Source organism: Pteropus alecto, unplaced genomic scaffold, assembly GCF_000325575.1.
Source record: "Pteropus alecto unplaced genomic scaffold, ASM32557v1 scaffold146, whole genome shotgun sequence".
In the NCBI taxonomy this organism is placed as follows: Eukaryota; Metazoa; Chordata; class Mammalia; order Chiroptera; family Pteropodidae; genus Pteropus; species Pteropus alecto.
This window is the reverse complement of record NW_006442107.1, coordinates 2,521,008-2,530,437: the sequence shown is the minus strand read 5'-3', so window position 1 is coordinate 2,530,437 and position 9,430 is coordinate 2,521,008. Positions and strand designations below refer to the sequence as shown.

At 39.3% G+C, this 9,430-nt stretch overlaps 1 pseudogene; it reads left to right on the top strand.

The window, feature by feature from the left end:
• The window catches only part of LOC102894593, a 56,695-nt pseudogene that overhangs the window by 49 nt on the left and 47,216 nt on the right, over positions 1–9,430 (top strand).

Sequence of the window (9,430 nt, the reverse complement as noted above, 5' to 3'; positions counted from 1 at the left end):
TTTAAATCTGGGGTCACCCGTATTAGAATTATATGATATGTATTTGCAATTGGAGGTTTATTGTACTAACTTTCTTGAATTTTTTTCTTCTAGGTTCTTGCAAGGTGCATCTACATTTATTATGAGGAATCTGAGCCAGCCTAGGAGAATAAAGAGAAGCCAGGTAAGTGGAGTCGCAAGAAATTACCTTTTTTTTTTTAAAAAAAGAGGAAAGTAGATATTCCACATGTTTGATTTACTGTTCTCAAACAAGCCTACCTTTTCTTGTTAAGATTTAGAAAGAGCCAAATACAAATAACCACATGGCAGAATGTTCACTAAGAAGGACGTGAATGCCAGGACTTCCGGTGGCGTAGGGCGCTCACCGACCAGACAGGAAGCAGAGCGAGTCCTGTTTTGCCTGTGCCCGAGCTTCTTCTTTGGGCCAAGTGCTGTGCTAGGCACTTTCCATATGTGGAAAAAGAAAATTAAAAGCCGTATTTTTCTATTCACAATTTTTCTTGGTCACAGTTGTGGCTGAATTATTGCTTCAAAACTCAACAGATTTAAAGGACATAGGAGAAAAAAGACAATCCAAGTGACTCTGGGGATAGAAAGGCTCAGGCTAGTTTAGTATCCTCATACACTGTTGGTGGCATTGCAAATTGGTGCAGCTACTATGGAACACAGTCTGGGGATTCCTCAGAAAATTAAAAATAGATATGCCTTCTGACCCAGCAATTGCAATTCTGGGTATTTATCCATAGAAAACCAAAACAATAATTTGTAAAGATCTATGCACCTCTATGTTTATGGCAGCACAATAGCCAAGATGGAAGCAACCTAAATGCCCATCAACAGACGATTGGGTAAAGAAATTATGGTTCATTTATACAATGACATATTACTCAACCATAAAAAAATGAAATCTTACCATTCTCAATGACATAGGTGAACCTAGAGGTTATTATGCTGAATGAATTAAATCAGACGGAGAAAGATAACTACCATATGATTTCACTTATATGTGGAATCTAAGGAACAAAAAGAAAAAACTAATTGAAAACACTCAGAAATATAGAGGACAATCTGGTGATGGCTGGAGGGGAGGGAGGTTGTGGGGCTGGGAGACAGGGTGAAGGGTTAAAGAAGTACAAATTAGTAGTCAATAACTGGTCATGGGGAGGGGAGTATGGCATAGGGAATGCAGTCGGCATTAATGTAATGGCTAGGTGGAGAGCCAGAGGAGAGAAAGAGCAATCAGGGGGATCAGTTCATAAACTATATAAATGTCTAACCAATGTACTGTATACTTGAAATTAATAATAAAATAAAATTTTAAACACATCCTTTGTCTTAAAGATGAGAGGAGGTTAAAGAATATTTACAAACCAATTACCATAAAATGGCAAACGAGAAAGAAGTTTAGCCAGGTGTGACAAGTGTTCTAAATTATTAAATTAAATTTCTCACTACGTTATTTGTTGAAAAGGATAAACTCTCCTGTGAAGGTCTGCCATTTATGTACAAATATTTATTGCTGTTTTCTATGGAATGTAACTCTTAACCACTGGGTGGTGATTTCTACAAAAGTTTACATGTTTTTGTTAAGAAATCTTATTTATTCATTATAAGTTCCAGGAGAAAATGTAATTTATTAGAAAATGTTATTAGAATTTGAATTAATTCACCTCGATTTTAATGTATACACTGTGATGATTAACTCACTATTTATGACATTGTTAATTTGATTCTCTATGGCAAGAATTCATTTGTTGGTGGAAAGCATGAATGTCCCATATTTTGGTGTTTCTTCCTCTGCCCCCTTGAGCAAAACAAATTAGTGATTCAGAGTCATTTCTAAACACCTCACGAAGTTTGTTTCGTTGTCTCATGTGTGATTATTTTTAGTCTTCACGAAACTCCTGAGAGAAAAATAGCATTATTTCCAGGGAGGTACCTCCTAGGAAAACTGCAACTTAGAGGGGTTAAGCCCTGGTCCAGGGGGGAATAGAGGGTGTCAGAGGCAGGTCTGTCTGTGCTCATGGCTCAGCTCTTTTCATGTGTCATGCTGCCTCCCGAGGGTTCTAGCTGTTAAACTGCACAAGTTAAAACACCTACAGGAAAAATTTGTGCACTGGTAATTCCTTTCCAAGGCTATGGGCTTACAGTGTCCTTTATAAATTGCAAAACCAGCAGCTCAGATTTAAGTCTTGTAAGTGGTAGGGATGTAGTTGCTATTTCTTCTGCTACTTCTGGGAGACCCACGGGATTTGGGTTCTGTTTACTTTGGGTTTTATTGCTGTGTTGGCAGTCCTGCTGGGTCAGCCACGAAGGTGGTTGAGCATCAGTGGACAGTCAGAACGATCTAATTCCAGTAAGGATTCAGATCGTCTTTTACAAATCCTGCCTCCTTAGCATCAATCACTCTTCTCTAGTTCTTCAGCACCAACTCCATTGCCGGTGCTTTTGTTCATTTACAAAAACATGAATCATTTTTGCCTGAGTGATTGTCAGTTTCCTCACTGATGTTTCTGCTCCTAATTCTCCTTGTATATCAACTATAAAACTGTATTTTCTCCAAATCAGAACTGACCATAGTACTCTGCAGCTTAAAATCCTTTTATGATGTATCATTGCTTTCAGGATAAAGTTCTGACTCCTTGGGGGGTCACACAAAGTTCTCCGTGACTTTTAATCTCAAATCTCAACCTCTTCACCATACCCATCCTGTTCTCCAGACACATCTAAACGACTTGTGGATCTCTGGATAGGTTGTTATTTAACATCTTCAAGTCTCTCTTCATGTTTCCTCTTCTCCTTGGAACACCTCTGGACTCTCCATTGTGTGAAAAATAACGTAAATAGAGGCATTGCAAAATGGACTCAGAGCCACCATTCCAGGGTGCTGCCTTGCACGTTTTGTTCCTTGAATCTTTAGACTGGGCCAGACCTTGGAGCTGGACTAAAACCAACATTGTTTTACAAACAGGTGTAAAGCTAGCAGAAAAGTCGACATCTTGAGCACGAGGACTAATGATTATGGACGCTCTATCTGAAGATAGACCAGTGACTAATCATGTGTAACCATGAGAAGCTCAGCTCGTCAGCACCTATAGGAATTCTTTCTTCTTTTCATGTAATTATTTCTTTCCTTTCCTCATAAAAATCGTTTCACCCTGTATTCAGACCCTATTTGGGTTTCTGCTCGAATCTGTGCTTCCTGCATTTCGATTCTTTGTCACCTCGCAGTGTGGCTTTTTAAATCTCAGGTTAATGACTCTGAGGTCTATCACTGTCACACAGGGTGACTGTGCAGGTACCTGTTTTGGTCTGCTACTGTCCGTCCAGTTCTTTATTACAATAATGGGATTTTGGTGATGCTACCAGTCAAAGCATCTGTTTTATTGATCACAGGGCAGGTGTATTACCTCAGGTATGGGCAACCATAGAACCTTCTTGAACACAATGATGGGCCCAGGGGTGGGCATGTGGACCAAATAAGGACAAGGTCTTCCCTGGGATTTTTCATATGTAAACTGGAGGGTTTCCCCTCGACTCATTAACTGTATAATTGTTGCCTCAGAACCACTTTTGCCCAGGTCTCCTGACACATGGAGGAGGCTGAAGAATAAAGCTCATGTTTAGAATGTGACAGAAATGAGAGGTAGAGAGAGGGAAAGGCCTGGGGGTGTCGAATCTCTGAGATCTATCCCTTATTAGATAGCAAACCTGGGTGAAGTTAACTTCCCTAAGCTCTACATTTTTAAATCTATAAAATGGGGAAAATAAAAGTAATACTGCCAACTTAATATGGTTCTTATGAAGATTATGTGAAATAATGCATATAAATTACTTAACACAGTCCCTAGCATAGAGGAAATACTCAATAAATGTTAGCCGTGACTGTAGTTACAGCTAAAAGTAGGAGACAGGGTCCTCTTCTTTGTCATCCACAGTGACCCTGGGGTTTTTCTACTGGGATTTAGGCCTATTTATCTTTAACTGTGGGCTAATTGTAGGACCATTTCCCTTTCTCTAGTATCTTTTTGGCCCATCCGTCAGGCTAATTATCATTTTTTTAATGGCTCACCTTACTCACCTTTACTTCACTTGTGTGAAACACTTAAATGACTTAAATCTTCATTAACATATATTGAGAACATGTTCATGCTTGCAATGATATTAAAATATTTAAGGTACTATAATGCATGAGGACCAGCGAAGAGGCTTTTTGCTTTTTCCATTACTGGAAATCTAATAACATTGTAACACAAAATAATTTTGATTGTTTCAAGCACCAAATTACTAAGTGGGTATATTATAGTAAGGAGGTATGCACCAAGGGCATTCTGCAGTTCAGTGTGCTCAGCACAATTGCTCTAAGAAGTTGCAATATGTTTTTCTTATTAACAGACTGACCTCATAATTTTACGGGAAGGTTGAAAAACTTTCTTTCTCAGTGTCCTCTTAAGATGCAGATGAACTGTCTTTTAAAGTGGGTATCAGTAACCTCATTTCATGTCTCTCACTCTGTCTCTGACCCAGCTCTTTAAAGAAATCCAGCAACATCATCTCTCTCATCTTTTCCTTTCACCTGCCTCAGATCTAAGCAAAATTCCCCCCGAATCCATAGGTGAGGTTGGCGTGGGGAGACCCTAATGATCTCTGCTATTTCTCTTTAATTTTGACCTGTTTTGCTTGCCCTGGAGAACGCAGTCATTGGAAAGAACAGACTACCCGACAGCAAAGTAATAAAAGAACCTGGGACAATATGAGGGGCCCATGTCCTAGTCTTGGTTCCGCCATTTGCTGTGTGACCTGGAATAAGTCCCTTCTACCTGGGTATCGTTTTCCTCTTCTATCAAATGATAAGCTTTTGCTGGGGGATATCACAAAGCACAGGTGTGATCTATGACCTAAAAGTGACTTTAATAGTTTAGAATCAAATGAATCTGTGTCGCTCATCCTTTTCTCTTGTTTAACTTAAAAACATCGGGCATGGTTTTATTCAGTGCTTGCTGATTGCAAGAAATAGAAACCCATCAGAATAGTCTGGACAGGAAGAGGGGTTGTGGAAGGACCGTGGGGACTATCTCGAAGGCGTGTCAAGACAGGAAATGAAGCTCTGCCAGGCCACAAGAGAAAAGTAGGAACAAGCCAGTCTCTGGGGACCTGAAGATTTCTCGGTGCTGCTTCATTTGGACATTCACTCCATCCTCCTGCTTCCTTCTGCAGACTGGGTTCTACTACTTAATTTTGGATTTTTTGCTTTCTTATAATTCTGCATTATCTTGGCACAATGCCAAGGCTGACTAGACTCTGTGATCTTTCACAAGTCCTATGCCTCCCATGATCCAGCTTCCTCAGACCCTTAGAGACTCTTCCTTTCACCACCTTAATAAGAGAGAGCTGGGTTTGGTTCAGGCGTCCGTTCCTGGTGCAGTCACTGGTGGCCCAGAGATACATGTGTCAAGGGCTGTGGACAGGGCAGTTTCTTTAAAAGGGAAGGGGAACAGTGAAACAAAGATGGGCACGTCTGCTAGAGGCCTGAGGAGAATACAATCTAGGGACTCTGGGTCTTGAGCTACACCTTCATGTCATTTATCAAAATCCATTGGTGAGATTTGGGGTGGACAGACACCAATGATCCTGCTCATCAGGCGTGCAGCAGTGCTCACTGAACTCCCTCACAGAAGGGGGACATCTATGCAATCGCAACCTATGTAGAGTACCTATTGTGGTTCCAGTTTGAGACTATTCTGTTGGGATCAAATAGGTAATGGTGCCAAAAAGCTTTCAATATAAGGCAACAGTGTATTCTGTATTGCAAAGGCAAAACTTATTTTCTTCTTTAAGTTTCCCCTTCACCTAAGACTAGAGTGTCTTGAGTTTAAAATTGCTTATGTTTCTTAGTGAATATAGGATTCACCACTTTGGGGATGATAGAAAGGTACATGATTCATTATCATTGTTGTGTCATGCCATTGTGGAACACACGTAGCCCTATGTATCAGCTATCCATTGCTATGTAACAAGTTACCCTTACACTTAGCAGTTTAAAACAATAAACATATTATCTCCCAGGAATCCAGGAATAGCTTCGCTGAGTGGTTCTGGCTCAGAGTCTTTAACGAGGTTACAGTTAAGCCATTGGGCAAGGATGCAGTTATCTGAAGGCCTTACTGGAGCTGAAGGAATTACTTCCAAGCTCACTTGTGTGGTTTTTGGCAGGCTTCAGTTTCTTGTTGGCTGTTGGCTGGAGACTTCAGTTCCTCATCACTGGGCCTGCCACAAAATTCCTGAGTGTCCTCATGATATGATAGCTGGCTTCATCCAGATAGAGAGGGGGCGGTAGGGGGAGAGAGATTGAGAGATAGAGGGAGAGAAAGAGAGAGAGAGAGAGAGGAGAAACTCCCAAGATTGAAGCCATAGTCTATTTATCACCTAGACTTTGAAGTGACATATTATTTCTGCCAATTGCTGTTGGTCACATAGCCCAATCCTGGTACAATTGGGGGCCATCTTGGAGAATGGCTATCACACCCTGTTCCTTTGAGCAAGACAGCTAATTTCTCTGAGCCTCATCTTCCTCTTTGTTAAATCGGAATGAAAGCGATGGCTAGAGGTGATGACTTTATGGAATGTTACTGAAGATCTAGTGAGGTGACGGAAGAAAGCCCTTTGTAAACTGTAAAATATACTGGATGAAAAATTCGATGTCACTGATCTGGAGGTGAGGGGTGAAAGTTGCAAGCATTGGGGTAGGGAGAAACATGGCTATCTTAAGCCACAGCAGTTTTCCCCCCACGTAGACGATCTAAGCTTTTTCTAGTGCTTGGCAGAGTAAGAACATGTAGAGTTTGTGGTTAGTGTGGTTACAATGTTTTTTGACATAACAAAATTTTATTTTTCTAAGAAAAATAACTGGAGAAACAAACCTCACTGCAAGGTTTGAAAAGTATGAGGACATCAATTTATTCTCACCATACAATTTGTTAATGAGTCGATTATCCATGAATTAAAAACATATGGATTCAGTTTTAATGACATGACGCAGAGCTTGGAAAAAATATATTTTTGGTTGTACTGAATGCAAGGACATTGAGTAGCGTGACCTAATTAAAAAAATGCCCTGTGTCCCTAGATCACCCTTTTGCAGATCAGTATGAGATCTTATCCACAGGCAAAATGATCTTGCCAATAAACTGGCTGGTACCTTTTTTTTTTTTTTTTTGGCATGTGTAGGGCCTATTTCTTGACAGTTGTGCTTGCACAGACAGAATTTATAATGGAGGTGAGACCTCGATGCTGAGAGTACAGTGTTAGAGGTTGGTTAAGCCTTTGGCTCCTAAAACAACCACCTCATAATCAAGTCATATTTTCCAGTTCTCACACGTTGACTTACTTCTCTGGCCTCGTTATATTTTTGTTATCTGCGTATCATCACAGTTCTCAGGTGCTTCCTTTATAACTAGAATCACAGGACTGTCATAGTTAGAGTCTGAAGAAAATCTTAGAGAACTTAGTACAAGGAAGTAATATTGAAAGGACCAAGGACGGGAGTCAAGGGATGCAAAATTCTCCATTTATATTGGAGGGTGCATAGTTTCCTCAGCTTCCCTAATGGCACAACCCTCTATATTACAGACGAGAAGTATTATGGGCTGAATTGTGTCACCTCAAAACTTATACGTCAAGCCCTGACCCACAGAACCTCAGAATATGACTGTATGTAGAAATAAGGCCTAGAAGGAGGTAATTAAGTTAAAATAAAGCCATTAGGGTGAGCCCCAACTCAGTATGACTGGAGTCCTTATAAATAGGGGAAATTTTGACACAAAATGAGACACTGGGATGTGCACACAGAGGGATGACTGTGAAGAGGCAGCAGGAGGACAGTTCCTCCAACATTTTTATAGCAATTCTCAGGTTAAAACAACTAAATTTCTCTCTGTTAGAAATATATACAGGCATACCTCAGAGACATTGCAGGTATGGTTCCAGACTATCACAATAAAGTGAGTTATAATCTTTTTGCTGGTAGAGGGTTTTGCCTTCAATTTGTAAAAAACCCCCCAAACCAAAAACAAACAAACAAACCCACACAGTACCAATGAAGCACAATAAAGCAAAGTGCAATAAAATGAGTTTCCTTTTTTTTTTTTTTCTCATTGGTCATTAGCTGGGATAATATTTGAGCTTCTGAGCTGCACTTTCGTAGCTTTCTGAAACAAGAGAGAAAAAACGATAGGAATCTAGGACTTGTCAAGGATTTCACCCCGGCAGATAGGAGTTAATCAGAAATAAAACAGTTCTCACATGTACCACAGCTTGACTTCTAGTCCTCTGAGTAGACCAAAACCCTCAAGCCTTGTTGTTGGATTAAGATGGTCCTGGACTACTTAAGCCCCTAGGCTTCTTGAATTAATCAGTTTTGGAAAATTCTCACTCTTATATTCTCAGATATCAGAAAACATATTTTTTGCTTTTGCTTCTCTTAGGAATAGCAATTAATTGTGTGTTATTATTCTCACTGCATATGTTGTGGCTCTTACCTGCTCCTCTGTATTTCCTGTCTTTTGATTGTCCATAATTAATCTCGATAGAGTATTTTAACCTAATTTTCAGCTCAGTAATTCTTTAGCTGGGTCTCACTTGGGATTAAAGCCATTGTTTTAATTCTTAATTTTTGTTATTGCTGAATTTTTTGAAATCTGGCTTTATCTACATTTTTAATTTGTGTGTTCTTAATAACATGCTCAAAATACCTAAATCAAAAATTGATAGAACTACAAAGAGAAATAGACAAATCTGCAGTCGTAATGGAATATGATAAAACAACTTTTTTAGTAATTGCTAGTAGAGAAAACTTATTAGGAATACAAATAATTTGAACAGCACAACTTACAAAACTACTTACTGCTCCCAAGAATGCTGCACCCAACAACTGTAGAACCTGTTTTACTTTTCAAGCCCACAGGAAATACAAAGAGAAATTGACCACAGACCTATAGATTTAGAGATTCATTGGAAAGATTTATATCAAAGATGTCAGTTCTTCCAAATGAATCTATAGCTTCAGTGCTGTCCTAATCAAAATACCAACCAGGTACTTTCCAGAATTTGGCAAGCTTATTCTAAAATTTGTACTAAAATTAAAACACTGTGAATAGTCAAGATGCTGTTGAAGAAAAAAAAAAAAAACCTTGGGAAAACATGGCCTACTCACTATTGAGACTTGCATATTTATAGTAATTAAGAGAATGTGATATTGGCAAAAGGACCGAAAAATAGATCAATGGAACAGAAGAGATGACCCAGATATTTATTGCCATATGTATGGATACTTGATTTGTGACAAAGCTGACCATAGATGGCTAGGAAGAAAACATTTTTTTTTTCAATAAATAGTGCTAAGGTAACTGGATATTCATTTAGACAAAAATAA